The sequence below is a fragment of the Bos grunniens genome, chromosome 7, assembly GCF_055505025.1.
Source record: "Bos grunniens cultivar Pamir isolate PY7600 chromosome 7, Bosgru_T2T1.0, whole genome shotgun sequence".
Lineage (NCBI taxonomy): Eukaryota > Metazoa > Chordata > Mammalia > Artiodactyla > Bovidae > Bos > Bos grunniens.
Window position 1 is genome coordinate 26982184 of NC_141171.1, and position 13813 is coordinate 26995996.

Here is a 13813-nt window from a genome sequence, read left to right on the forward strand (position 1 = left end):
TATTACATAAAAGTTCAAAAGCTTAATCTAAGAAAGAAATCTTAGTAATACTCGTAACTCTAGTTTTTATATTGATTTTAGTTTTATAGACTCTAACTCCTTTCATTTTAGGGCATGAAAACGAAAAGTGTTAGCCTCTTGGTCATGTCTGATTCTTTGTGACCCCATGGACTGGGGCCCACCAGGCTCCTCTGTACATGGGATTTCCCAGGCAAGAATACTGGAATCAGTATGGAAGGAAATGGAAGGAAGGAAGTACTGGAAGGAAATGGCTATTTCCTTCTCCAAGGGATCTTCCTGATCCAGGGATCAAACCCTGGTCTCCTGCATTGCAGGCGAACTCTTTACCATCTGAGCCACCAGGGAAGCTCTAGGGCATAAACCCTTAAAAATGAAGGTATACATATAAGGCTAAGTTGTAAATAGGGAGAATAATAATTGCATGATAATTTGGAGTGGCAAATTCACTTAAAATTGTTTTCTCTGCTTACACATAATTTTTCATTTGAACTCATGTAACTACTAAAATGATTTATTCTTAGAACTGTGTTATTAATTATTCCGAGGTAATTATGAAGGTGCAAATTGAAAAACAGCTTTGCCTCACATATTAACTTGGATGGGATTGACAGAAATGAAACAGAGTGCCTTCCTCCGAATTCCCTTTTCTTTGGTTTTCCAGCATCTACATTTGAGCATACCTTTTAATCCAGTTCTTTCAGTTTGTTTTGTTCTGTACCAGAGACAAGTCAAAAGGCAGGTGGGGCGAGGAGAAAAATGTTTTGATGCTGTTCACATTGTACTTCTTCCTTGGTGTGTATCCTGGCAGGGACCCCTTTCTTCCTCACTTTGTAACCTGCGTAGATTTGGGTGTGTGATTGGGTAAGAAACCATCAGGATTCAGGTGACAGTGAGATCAGTAATTAAGGGGCTGGATCAGAGTATCATCATTACTAAAGTTAGACAGGTGCATGGTCTATATACGCTCTTGAGAGCCTGCCTCTGATGGGGCAGTTTTCATATACAGTAGATTGGCCCTTTCATGGCTCAACAAAGGCTTCTTTCTTTCTTTCTAAGCTGTGTGGGTGGGAAACAGCATGTGGTTATAGAAAATGTATAGCAAAAGCAGTAGCAATGAGAAAGAATCCATAATGGGTACACACACATTGCTGGAATATTTCCCAAGGATATGTGGTGGGGGGCAAGGGGAGGGCAGGCAGTGAGGTTTCTTTGGCAGAGGCAAAGTAGAACGTGTGCTTTTCCATGTGTGAACACTGTGCTTTGAAAGGTCCTTTATGATTCACAAAAGCAGCTGCTTTTGAGTTGATATAGCCACAGAGTTTGCGAAATTCACTTTAAAAAGGTGTGCTGCAGACTCCTGACATCTGTTTTGGAGATTTGGTTGAGTGTTGGGAACTTGCTTATTCACAAGTGGCATGGCACACGTATTCCTCATTAAAGTGTTGGATCCTTTGTTCATTTCTTTAGGGTTTGTGGATCAAAGCTGACAAGACAAGACTTAAAATTTTGAACAGTCATTTGCTATGTTACATACACACTTACATAAATTTGCAATGATGGCTTGTTTCTTAATTTATAAAACTATGCATGGCAGTTTTACTTTGCCTAGCAAATCAACTTTCCTGAGTTACTTTCAGACATTTTCTGTTGTATTGTAAGGCTTTCTTGCTCAGTATTTGTAATCTTAATTTGCATTTTTTTGTGTGACTTTTAGTTTTACCTAACAAATTCTATGGCTCTTTTTGTACACTTCTGTTGCATTTCTAGTGTTTCATCATCATTATTAAGTTATTTCCACTTTTCTAAGAATTTCAAACCTAAATAATACCAGCAGTGTTGTTTCTTGTCACTTCCAACAAGAGCCATTTGTGGCCTGTTCTTCAAACAAGTAACTAGGACATACGATTCTTTTACTTTCTGCTCATTAGTTTTCTATTTATTATATACTGACATAATGTGGCATTATTTAAGAATAAGGCAAAAACTTTATTTTTAATGTGTTATAACTATTGTTATTTCCCTAAATGACAAAGCAAAAAAAAAAAAGATTACCACTAAATAAGATTAGTGTGGATATCTTGAACTAGAAATCATTTGAAATGTTTCACAGCTACACTTTGTGCTAAATATAAAAATAATTGTGTTTCCCATGTGTGAGCATTAAAAGACCCAGTTGGAAAGTCACATAGTATAGCAAGTAGGTCACTATTGATGGTAGAACATGAGACAGGAAATGTCACAGCTAAGATTAGAGGCCAAGCAGTATGTCTCGCCATGCTCGCCGCATTGTTCATCCTAAGAAGTGGAAGAACTCAACAGGGTATAACTAACTTTAGCCCAATTTAAAAGTATTAACAAGGATAGCCTTTTAATCTGTCATTCCCATTTGTTTCTATATAACTCACTTTCCCAGTTGGGCAAACTAATTGAACTGCTTGGGTTTGCACATGAGCAGACCTCTGAATACCAATTAAAATGGTAGCCTTCACATTTTAGAAGTATAAATGGGAAGCAGTAATCAGCTATGTACAGTTATAGTAAAAGATATGCCTGGTGTTTGAAATTCCTAATAAGGAGTAAGCAGTTAAAAATGAATTCTCAAAAAAAAAAAAAAAAGAATTCTCTTAAACTCTCATTTATCTTCATTTTTTAATGTAAAGTAGTATATGGATACGGGAGAAAAGTACACTCTTAGGGAATCCAGTTGCTTTTTACTTTTATTTTTGGGGTAATATAAGGAAGACCTGGGCTTCCCTGGTGGCTCAGATGGTAAAGAATCTGCCTGCAGTGCAAGAGACCTGGGTTTGATCCCTGGGTTGGGAAGATCCCCTGGAAAAGGGAATGGCAACTCACTCCAGTATTCTTGCCTGGAGAATTCCATGGATAGAGGAGCCTGGCGGGCTACAATCCATAGGGTCCTAAAGAGTCAGACACTATTGAGTGACTAACATTTGTATGAGGAAGGTTTAATATTTATATGCAAGAATTTTCACCACAAAAAGTACCTAACTTTGCATATATTTGCATATTCTAATTTTAACAAAAGATTAGGGAAAAAAAGCAGTGCTCTGTGGCATCTGCCCCACACCTTGTTGGGAGGGGCCAGACCAAGATGGAGCCTTGGATTATGAGAGAAGCCATCCCCTCATGCTAGACTGAGCAACTGAATGCAAGCCCAGAGTGCCGGCACTTATTTGGATGAATAGATGGAGGCATGCCGAGATGACTGAATTTGAATCTGTCTTTAGAGCACTGAGGATTCATTTACTTCCAGCACAGAGTCCTTCACAGAAGTACCTTGGCTCATGGGTTCCATATATTCTGTGTAGATCATTTCACTGCTTGAATCTCAAGGTCTTCCTAGACTCACCTTTTCAAAGGTCATTAATGCAGATTAATACGCTCTGAACTAGGATTATTTCAGGTAGGTTGTATCTTTCAAGAGGTGAGCTGAGTGGTGTGGAGGCTGAATGAAAAAAAGTATCTTAACCGTGTTTTTAGTCTTTATTCCTTCTCGGCTTAAGCACAGAGTCTATATTTTTATTCCTGATCCAGGGGAAGTATGTTGGAAAGGGGTTGGAAGCACAGTCGCACAGATTCCCCTCTGGAATGAAAATTCTGGGAGTGGTTTTCATTTGGCAGGCAGAGGTCTGTTGGCTTCTGATTGAAGCAAACACAAGTGATGTGGCCATGGGGTCTGGTTGCATCACTCTATGTGCCGGGTTCTTGCCCAAAATGACGTAAGCTGATTGTGAGCAGTAAAGTTAGCTCATCTTCTAGGCCTCTGTTGACAGAGGTTGGTGGGAACATCCTAGAAAATATTTAGGCGTGCCTGAAATAGATTTTTGCTTTGAAAAATCTCTTTTCTAGTTTCAAAAATGTATGAATAACTAATAAATATTTAAATCCTTATGTGCCTTGTAGAACTCCTTAACACCTTATGAAATTGGTTATCTAATTTTAGACACTGCTAATTTTAGAGAAAGAATTCCTCTTTGATATCAGTGTAAATGACCAGAGGGTCAGGTATACCATTCTACTTTGACCTCAGTCAGAACCCCAAGCCTGCCTGTGACAAGAGGTCAATAAAGAGTAAGTTCCCAGAATCCTTAGTAAACCTTGTAGCCTTCTTCTAGGAAAGGAACAGAAAAATGGATCATTGCTATGGACTCGTTCCAATCTAAATAATTTATGATATTATTCATCTTTCAAGGCCGTTTGCTTGTTTTTCCTTTCTGTAGTGAGAAATACGTAAAATTTTCTTGTTGGCAACTTTTAATTGTAATGGTAATACTCATCAGGCTACTGGTTGTCTTTTTGAGTGCTTTCTGTAGCTGTTTCTTTGACGTGTATTTTATTTTGTTTTGTTTTAATGTTTATTTATTTATTTGACTGTGCTGGGTCTTAGTTGCGCATTGGGAACTCTTAATTGTCACATGTGGGATCTAGATCTCCAAGCAGGGAATCAGACCTGGGCCCCTGACGTTGGGAGCACAGAGTCTTAGCCACTGGACCGCCAGAGAAGTCCCTTTACCAGTGTTATATGCAAGAGCTCAAATACAATCTGTCTGATCACAAATTTCAAGCAAGGTTATCAGTAGGTTTTGCATTTTAATGCAAGAAGGTCATAAATGGGGGGGAAAGGTTGGGTGGTTGATATTGGTGGGGTGTGGAGGGCCTAGTTCCATGGGAAAATACAGAATCCCTTATGCAAACATGTAACAGGAACCCAGTTACAATTTACACATTTAATAACCTCTGTCCCTGCGTATAGGAAATACAATACCAATGCTTATAAACCTGTGTGAAGGAAGTAGTACAAATAAAATCTTCATTTATAAGAGCCATCTTGTCACTTTATAAAAGGCCTACTGAAAAGAGTTTATATAATTTTAACTGAGATACAAATAACCCTTTATATTATCTTAGGCTTTCTGATAATAGATAATGTTGGTGGAATCTCTAAAACACAGAAAACAGCCTAGATTGGATTATTTTTCTTCTTGTCTTTTTGTCAACAAAACTTTCTTTGCAAAGAAAGAAAGACTGAACATCACTTGTAGTCTCTACACCATCCTGTCCTCAAATACAGACATAGCCAATCAAGGTTACCTTCATAAGTGTGACTTATCCTTAGTTTTTCTGAAGAACTTTCTTGTTGTGAGAGTGGCTAACGTCTGAAAGGAATTAGAGGCTTTGGAATCTCCTTCTTGGGAGTTCTCAAACAACACAAGAGAAGCTAAAAGGAAAGTTGACTAGACAAAGTTCCAAAGTTCCAAAGATCATCTTTTGGTCCTGTCTTTATTTTAAAACCTACCTATGTTCTTGTAAGTTAGTGCCTTAAGAGATTTTACTTAAGAATAACCAGATCTTGGCACCATACAAATAATTTCTTCTGGATGTTTATGTCTGTCCTTCCAGACTCTTGAAACAGGCTCTGGTCTCTGAACTGGGTTGTCTGGCACCCTGCCCAGTGGATGACTCTTACTGCTGGCTGCAAAGAACACACTGGAGTTCCGGAACTCCTACCCCTCAGCGGGGCAAATGTAGAAAACAAAAATAATCCAGGTGCTAAAAGATTCTAAATTTAGAAGACTTTTCCCTTCCACATAATAGAGTACAATGTGTTTCTTCTTCCCACACAGCCTGGAGCTGTCCAGAACAACCATGAAAACATATGACCCCCACATCCCATCCCTCCCACTTGCAGCTGTCCAGGCTTGCAAGTGAAATTTGTGTGTGCTGAATTATTTTGCTTGGAGACGCATCACAATCACCTGTTTTAATGTTTGTGGAGGCTGAAAACTGCCAGTTCATTTGAGGGGTATGTGAGTGTAGTCTAATCGGGAGACAGAGACTGGCCAACCTTACCTGGTTCTTCTGGATGAATTCGAGAAGGCTCTCTTCCAGGTGACAGAAGGTGACTCAGCCAGGTAACCCATCTTCATTCCTCACTCAGTAGACTTGTACATGGTGGGTTTTTCCAGAGCTACCAAGAAACATAAGTTTGGGGGTTATCTAGGAGTTGTTTGAGCAGTCAAACAATGAGAATACCTTTCTAGCAGAACATCCATTAATTTTTAATTTTTAAGTTGGGAGTGGCACTGGAGATTGTCTAGATCAGGGTTTAGAAAATGAAATTTCCATGATAAACCAATGGAGCATGGGAAAGAAAATACTAGAACTCCTATTCACCTTTTTATATCCCCAAAATAAGTAAAATTAAGTTTTACTACTATATATAAATTTATATTTTCACCCTCCCCTGTTGTTCAAATCAGGAGACCCTATATTCTGAGGGAGGAGTAAGTTTCCCTCAACATATAAGTGTTGTCTGGCCCCTCACTTGTCTATAGTATGTTGCATTGTATTGGTATGTGTCCAGTTAATTTGCAGAATATTCTTAGTTTCAATTAAACTACCTTTCAACAATAACAACCCGCCCCCCACCATCGCCAAAAAAAAGGCGGATAGCTTAAAAAGATTCTGACAAAGTGTGAATTAAAGATATCACTAATTGTGAAAGCAAACACAGGGGAACAATATGAAGATGGAGGAGCTGACACTTCATTCCTGGACACGCTCTTTGATAGCTGCATTGTAAGTTAAAAACAGTAATGGTATGATCCATTCTGATCAGAAACCAGCCCTCAGATTTCAAAACAAATAACTGAAATACAGACTTATAACTACTATCATTAAGAATGAACACTTTCCTGATGAGAAATGAAGGTACCATGATTAGAAAAACATGGAGGATAACCTTTGCAACTTTTTTAAACCAATGTTTAAATTCACCTACTAATCTTTATGAAATTTCATAAAACTAAATGGTGGTTTGAACTTCTCTCGACAAGTCTTTTACTTGTACCCAAAGGTAGAAAAGCAACATATCTTTAGGAAACACTGGTTCTTCCTCTTAATACAAGACCAGATAAGATATGTTGAAAACAATCAGATGAATTTCCTTTTCAGAAAATACTGCTGAAAGTATTAGTGAAGATATTGCTAAAGAAGCAAATACTGTATTAGAACACGTTACGGGTAGCAAAAGACTTGTTCTACATTGGTAAGATGTTAGATCTAACCTGTTGTATTTGTTCATTTCTCTTTAACTGATGACATATATATACTAAGTGCCTCTATTTGGTGAGCCACCACTGCTAAGTTGCTTCAGTCGTGTCCAACTCCGTGTGACCCCATAGATGGCAGCCCACCAGGCTCCCCCATCCCTGGGATTCTCCAGGCAAGAACACTGGAGTGGGTTGCCATTTCCTTCTCCAATACATGAAAGTGAAAAGTGAAAGTGAAGTCGCTCAGTCGTGTCCGACTCTTAGCGACCCCATGGACTGCAGCCCACCAGGCTCCTCTGTCCATGGGATTTTCCAGGCAAGAGAACTGGAGTGGGGTGCCATCGCCTTCTCCATTGCCACCACTATATGAGCTTTATTCATAATCTTAATGAAAATGTTTTATGGAAAAAACTGAGTAGCATATCCTCTTAAGCAGCAGCTGTTGCTTAGAGAAGGATGGCAGGGTAAGGTTACAAGAGATAAATTCATTCACTGCATCATTCATAAGTAAGCAGCCAAGTTGTTGAAGCCAGAGGAACACAGAATGCTGCAGGATGCTACTTTGTAGTTAACTTTATAAAAATAAAAAGCCTTAATATACAGATAGCGGAAGCTGTACAATATTTTGTACAAGGTTAAGAAGCGGCCATGAAAGTTCTGTACCTCACAAGGGTTTGCCGGTTATCTTGTGTTGTTGTCAAACTTACAGATAAGTTATATTCATTTTTCTTTCATAAAAAGGAAATGGCTTTGTATTTTGTAACCACTTCTGTGATAATAGGCAACTTGGACAGTATGCTACCTACAGTCATGAAAAAACAGTTAATTTGTCCTTTCAAAATAAAGATGTCATTTTAAGACTAAGTAAGAAAATAGCTGAATTTGAAAGAAACTCTTATAGAGAAAACATTGTGAAAACAGTGTTTGGAAGTGTTTATGTTGTTATGTGATTTTATTGCTTAAAATTATGACAGCCATTAAAACCCATCTTTGTAAAATAAATTGAAGTTAAAACTAGACCTTCAAAGTATCACAGATAATAAAATCTAGATTTTTAAACACAAAGTATATTCAGTCATACTGCCCTTGACAAAATGATGATTGTTTAGTAAGATGAAAAAAGTTTTTACTCTTAAATATAAAGATAATATTCTTTATTTCATATTTACCTTGTACATTCGTCATTTTGATGTTTGTTTTATAATGTACCTAATACAATACATGTGTGCATACCTAATACATGAGCATGGTGTGCATGTTCAAAGGCTTTTTAGTGTTGGAATTCAGGATTCAGTAATTTTGGAAACTATTGCTAGGCTAAAGATTTGTAAAACTTTTGGGGGCAATAACAGTCACAGTCTTTGAAACAATAAAAGATATGCACCCTCTTCTCAGAAATATTATACACATATTCTGCCAAATAACATTTTGCCCAGAATCTTAGGGCAGTCACATGCCTACTGATTGGACTCCATTCGATCCCCAGGATGAGGACATGAATGACCTATGGAGTTATGCAGCTTACCCACAGTCATCCAGGGACATGATCTGGTCTTTCAACCGAGACTTCCTGAGCATATGTCATTGTAGGTTTTGGTCTGCTGAGGATGCAGACATGGGGATGGAACTCTAGTTGGGCTCCCAAGAAATTCACAAGCTCCCTGGCAAATCCAACGTGCAACAAATAATCACGATACAATTGATGTCTAGGAGAAACTTGTTTGCTGCTAAGTCACTTCAGTCGTGTCCGACTCTGTGCGACCCCATAGATGGCAGCCCACCAGGCTCCCCCGTCCCTGGGATTCTCCAGGCAAGAACACTGGAGTGGGTTGCCATTTCCTTCTCCAATGCATGAAAGTGAAGAGTGAAAGTGAAGTCGCTCAGTCGTGTCCGAGTCTTAGTGACCCCATGGACTGTGGCCCACCAGGCTCCTCCATCCGTGGGATTTTCCAGGCTAGAGTACTGGAGTGGGGTACCGTTGCCTTCTCCGAGAAACTTGTTTATTTGGCCTTAAATAACACTAACTGAGGGCGTTGTGTTACACTCCATAGGAAATGCAGAGATGGGCAAGACAACCCTTGTAGAAAATCAGGTCCCAATTACTTGCTCAGCTTCCAGGGCTTTTTCTAATGCACCTTTTATATTGCTCAACCCAGTGATGCTACTCATTGGGGTTTTGCAGCTTCGTGCACTAAATGACGATGTACAAGTAGAGAGGTGAGGCAGCGGGGTCATGTTCCTTCCTATTTCTAAGCAACCAAAAGCTCTCTTTTCGAGCTTATGTGCACTAAAATGCATGCCTTTGTGCAATAGAGAAATGAACTCTTAAATAAATTGGAAAATGGAAGAAAACAGGGAGTAATAAATGAGGTATGGAATTTTATAAGCTTCATGATCTCCTTCCCCAAAGGCCGGAATCTATGTAATAAGGTAGTAGAACAAATTCCTGCCGAGTCTGAATTTATTCCTATAAAAAAGGGAATGATAGGAATAAAGTAAGTGTAAATTTTTTTTTCTGCCTAGGTCATTAGTTAGTATATTCTTGAAGGTGATATAGAGTTTTTTCCTACAAATGTTGTGCTCTGTGTAGGGACTAAAAATAAACAGAGCAGCGCAGGGAAATCGGCAAGCATTATTGATCGCTGTCAGAGCCATTTCCACTTTAATGTTTGCAAAAGGCACAACCTGGCGTTGCAAACCTATTTATAGGGAGCAGTTCGTTCATTGGTCTATATGGGTGATAAAAACAAGGTGAACTGTCAGGTAAATTTTGGTTTATATTAGGAAATAGAACTAGAAGGGATCTCCTTCAGAATTAGTGAAGAGGGCTCCTCCCCTGTGTTCCTGTAGAACAAAGGAAAGACCTGTGGAGTCTGGCATCTGGGGCTCCCAACCTGAGTGCTACCTCTGGTTGGACTTTGCTCCATTGGCTGCACCCAGGCTCTCTCAGCTGCAGCCTGCCACCTCCCGTCCTGGGAGCAGGGGCTAAAAACAAAGAGGGTGCCTCCCAGACCCCTCCTGCCCTTCAGTCCTTCTAGCAAGCCCTATTCCCCATTGGTGTATGTGCTTGTGTGCACATGTGTATGTACATGCGTGTGTGCATACCTGTGTATGAATGGAATGTTTTGTGGGATCTTCTTTTGACATTTGGTTCTCCATTCATTTTTTGGTGAATTTTTGTAATTTTTTTCTTTCCACTCATTTCTTACCAGAGTCATTTAGTCCTCAAATACTCCTGAAACCCTTATTTTTCTAATTTTCTTCCCACCCTACTCACCAGTGAAGAAGGTAATGGCACCCCACTCCAGTACTCTTGCCTGGAGAATCCCATGGACGGAGGAGCCTGGTGGGCCTCAGTCCGTGGGGTCGCTAGGAGTCTGACACGACTGAGCGACTTCACTTTCACTCTTCACTTTCATGCATTGGAGAAGGAAATGGCAACCTACTCCAGTGTTCTTGCCTGGAGAATCCCAGGGACGGGGGAGCCTGGTGGGCTGCCGTCTATGGGGCTGCACAGAGTCGGACACGACTGAAGCAACTTAGCAGCAGCTACTCACCAGGCTTCCACCCTTGGGCTTCTTTTTTTCTTTTACAAGTGTCAGTTCAATTCAATAAGCGTTAAGTGAGTGCTGGTCACAGCTTCAAGATTTGAGGCTAAAGAGACAAGGTAGAATCTTTGTCCTCAAGCTGCTCAGTCCGGGGGACTTGTGGTCTGTGCTCTGCCTTCTTCTCTCTACTCTAGTTATTGATCGCTCCCTCTAGGCAGAGTTTCTTGCCAGCGTACTCTACTGTAGTAATAGCTAAGCGTTGGTTCAGTAGAAATGAATTCTATCTTAAACCCCCAGTGACATCTGATTTGTGAAAAGAACTGCTTGTAGCAGGCTCACCCACTTTGAAATGTCATTTAAGAAGGGCTTGAATTCTGTGTGTTAAAAATGCCAAAGGGATGCTAATGAGCCTGACCACCTTCTACCCCTCTGCAGTGATGTTATTTCACTTGAGGGCATGGCTGTCCAGGCTCTGGGAAATGGCCTGTTGACTGTTTTCACTCTGCTGTGGTGGTTTTGGTGCTAGCACAGCACTGGAATGCTAAAATAACTAACCATTTCTAAAATGGTACCAAAAACAGACAAGCAAACCAACTCTGATGCTGGGAAAGATTGAAGACAGGAGGAGAAGGGGACGACAAAGAATGAGATGGTTGGACGGCATCATTGACTCAATGGACATGAGTTTGAGCAAACTCTGGGAGATTGTGAAGAACAGGGAAGCCTGGTGTGCTGAAGTCCATGGGGTGGCAAAGAGTCAGACACGACTGAGTGAAAGACCAACTCTGACTATGCATGGTAACAGTTCACTTCAGTTTGGGGCTGGTAAAATTGCTTTCCATCATCTCTGTGTCCATCTCTTCCCTTTAGATCTTTTCTAAGTTCCTCTGTTCATCCAAATACAACATCAGTTTATTTTCAATGAAAAGGGCACCAAGAATAGGGACAGGCAGTTCATCTTCCAGAGTCACAAAACTATGCCAGTTGTATGTAGGCCAGACTTCAAACAAGCAATAGGGACAGAACTTGAAAACTAACAAACATCTTAAATATAACCCTCATCTCTATTCCTCAGTCTTTCTGATAATCACCAGACAAACGGTTATCAGGGCTGAGATAATGTGAGCTCTTTACCCTTCAGGGCCTTGCTGTATGGATGGAATTCTTAACTGGTTTCATCACTCGTGACAGGGTTAATATCTTTCTTGTGTCTGGGTATTGTTGGTTTCCCAGATTCATTCTTGAAATCCTTTTGCACCATGTCACTCCTCAGTAAGTCTACTCAATTCATCCTTTGTCTTTCTCTGTTTCTCATGCCATACCCTCTGGAATATGTCACTATGTGTGGTGTCCATTCTGTCATGGCTCTGAGTGGCATGCCTCCAAATGATTACAGCTGTCTTCCTAGAACCGTATATAGAGTAATTCATTCTTGCCTCTTTCAAAGAGCAGTGATGCTTTGAAGCCACTGGCATTGCCAACTCCAAATTATTCCTCATTTTCCTTCATGTTATATCACTGCCCAGCATTCTAGACTAATAAAAGTTGCTGGGATCAAATTTACCATGATTTCCTTGCATGTTATAAGCACCCTGATCACTGGTTGTTGCATAGCAAATGGACCGTACATGGGCGAAAATGGAAGCAAGGCAACCAATTGGGAGGTTTCTGCAGTAATTCAGGGAGATCTATCAATGGCTTGAATTAGGTAACGGTACTGAGGCTGGAATTGGAGAAGGAAATGGCAACCCACGCCAGAGTTCTTGCCTGGAGAATCCCAGAGACAGAGGAGCCTAGTGGGCTGCCATCTATGGGGTCGCACAGAGTCAGGCACGACTGAAGTGACTCAGTAGCAGCAGCAGCAGCGACGGCAGTCAGGCTGGAGAGAAGTGTGGAATTTCAAGGCGGCAGAACAAACGGGATTTGAAAGTGAACTGAAAATGTGGCATGAGGAATGGAATGAGGAAGCATGACTCCTCCTAAGTTTTGGGGAGAAGGAGGTTAATAAGGGAGGTGTGCTGAAGGGGAGGGGAATAGAGATAGCACAAATAAAGTTGGTTAAATGATGTTAAGGATCTCTTTCAATTCACTAGTGAGAATTTGACTTAAGATCATTAATATTGAAATATATGTATTAGTCTTTTGAAATCTATAAAATTGAGAATGACTCTAAGGCATTGTTATTATTTTGCTTTGGTTTCATAATATGGGTACCATGGAGTGGGCTGATTTCTATGCGGTGTGGGGCATTAGTGATGGGTAAGTTCTTTGACTAGATCTGATAGACAGAGTGCCTGATGAACTATGGAAGGAGATTCGTGACACTGTACAGGAGACAGGGATCAAGGCCATCCCCAAGAAAAAGAAATGCAAAAAAGCAAAACAGCCGTCTGAGGAGGCCTTACAAATAGCTGTGAAAAGAAGACATGCGAAAGGCAAAGGAGAAAAGGAAAGGCATACCCATTTGAATGAAGAGTTCCAAAGAATAGCAAGGAGAGATAAGAAAGCCTTCCTCAGTGATCAGTGCAAAGAAATAGAGGAAAACAATAGAATGGGAAAGAATAGAGATCTCTTCAAGAAATTTGGAGATACCAAGGGAACATTTCATGCAAAGATGGTCTCAATAAAGGACAGAAATGGTATGGACCTAACAGAAGCAGAAGATATTAAGAAGAGGTGGCAAGAATACACAGAAGAACTGTACAAAAGGGATCTTCACGACCCAGATAATCACGATGGTGTGATCACTCACCTAGAGCCAGACATCCTGGAATGTGAAGTCAAGTGGGCCTTAGGAAGGAAGCATCACTACGAACAAAGCTAGTGGAAGTGATGGAATTCCAGTGGAGCTATTTCAAATCCTGAAAGATGATGCTGTGAAAGTGCTGCACTCAATATGCCAGCTAATTTGGAAAACTCAGCAGTGGCCACAGGATTGGAAAAGGTCGGTTTTCATCCCAATCCTAAAGAAAGGCAATGCCAAAGAATGCTCAAACTACCACACAATTGCACTCATCTCACACGCTAGTAAAGTAATGCTCAAAATTCTCCAAGCCAGGCTTCAGCAGTACGTGAACCATGAACTTCCATATGTTCAAGCTGGTTTTAGAAAAGGCAGAGGAACCAGAGATCAAATTACCAACATCTGCTGGATCATGGAAAAAGCAAGAG

The 13813-nt window shown here is 40.4% G+C and overlaps 2 protein-coding genes across 6 annotated transcripts in view; one reads left to right on the forward strand and one right to left on the reverse strand.

Moving 5' to 3' along the window:
- Nucleotides 1-13813, reverse strand: part of MEGF10 (multiple EGF like domains 10) — a 480748-nt gene that overhangs the window by 408801 nt on the left and 58134 nt on the right. For all 5 annotated transcript variants that reach the window (XM_086410534.1, XM_086410532.1, XM_086410528.1 and 2 more), the window contains exon 4: nucleotides 5893-6010. The gene's annotated coding sequence lies outside the window, so the exon portion shown is untranslated. The remainder of the gene's footprint in view (nucleotides 1-5892; nucleotides 6011-13813) is intronic.
- The window catches only part of MARCHF3 (membrane associated ring-CH-type finger 3), a 158006-nt gene that overhangs the window by 14115 nt on the left and 130078 nt on the right, over nucleotides 1-13813 (forward strand). The window lies entirely within an intron of this gene.